This window comes from Mesoplodon densirostris, chromosome 2, assembly GCF_025265405.1.
Source record: "Mesoplodon densirostris isolate mMesDen1 chromosome 2, mMesDen1 primary haplotype, whole genome shotgun sequence".
Taxonomy (NCBI): domain Eukaryota; kingdom Metazoa; phylum Chordata; class Mammalia; order Artiodactyla; family Ziphiidae; genus Mesoplodon; species Mesoplodon densirostris.
In genome coordinates, this window is record NC_082662.1 from 141,133,501 (window position 1) to 141,134,768 (window position 1,268).

Genomic DNA, 1,268 nt, shown 5'->3' on the forward strand with positions numbered 1-1,268 from the left:
AATCTCCAAAAGAGATGGGTGGGGTAGGGCTTTACTCACACCAGGTTCTGGGCCGGGTAAGGGCGGGGGCTCCATCGTCGCTGGCCTCTGGGGACCCAAGCAGAGGAAAGAGGGATCCTGGACAAGGAGAGGAGCTCTCCGGCGCTGGACACTGGTGGGGCGGGGTGGGGGTGGGGGGCCTGCAATGAGCCGCCAAGTGGAAATGTAAATATCTGTTTTCTTAAGTAAACAAAAAAATGGGGGGAACGGAAGAGGGAGCAGAATGGTTAAGTGGCACAGGCTTTGCTCCCCGGGAATCTGAATTAGTTTAAGTGGAAATTAAGCGCACTTGAGTGCTGCAAAGCTGAGCTGTGTGTGCGGTGGGTTTTGAGTTTGCTCCCGGAGCAAATTGAAAGTGGTATTTCCTTCAGTTCTGCTTTTTCCTCCCACCAGGGACGCGGTGTCTTCAACTAGGAGGTCTGTCAAATGCCAACAAGAGGATGGGAGAATAAAAACCACAGTGTGTTGTCTCCTAGGAAATTCTGTAATACGAAAACAGCAAGTGGGAAACCACCCCAGAAAACAGGTCAAGAAACACAGCAGGGAGTGAACATTGTTTTTACCATGTTTGCATGAGAATCGCTTTCGTCTCCAGGGTTCTCCTTATATATCAAGGACACCTCTTGAATTCTACTTAGGGACTATTGTAGTGTGACTGCAGATAGAAAGTCACCATCTGTGGAGTATGTGTGTGTGTCGAGCCGGGAGAAAGATGACAAAACAAAAACTGGGCACCAGAAGGCTAAATGGTAGGATGGTGGATTTTAAGAGGAAGGTTTGTTAGAAGACCTTAAGTATATGCCAGGGGTGTGCCAGGCTGACCACACCTTAGAATCACATGGGGTGTGTGTGTGTGGGGGGGTGTTTCTAAAATCCAGATGTTCAAGCTACACCTGACAAGTTAAATTAGAATCTCTGGAGATAGGACCGGGCATCAGGATTATTTAAAGCACTCCAGGTAATTCTACTTTGCAGCCAGGCTGGGAACCACAGAGCTATATGGTGCTGGTCAGAGTGAAGATCCACCCAGCCCAGGACTGTCTCTGTCAAAAACACTAAAGGACATTGATGAGAAGGCCACTTACTCATCTTCAAGGAGAGTAACTCAAAGTACATGTTTCCCTTAAGTAATTTACCTGATCTGGTTAGCAGAGTCCTAGCCTAGGTTTCCTATGCCCTCAAACCCTTTACCTAATTAAATGGAATCCCTGACTTGGAATTATGCCTTG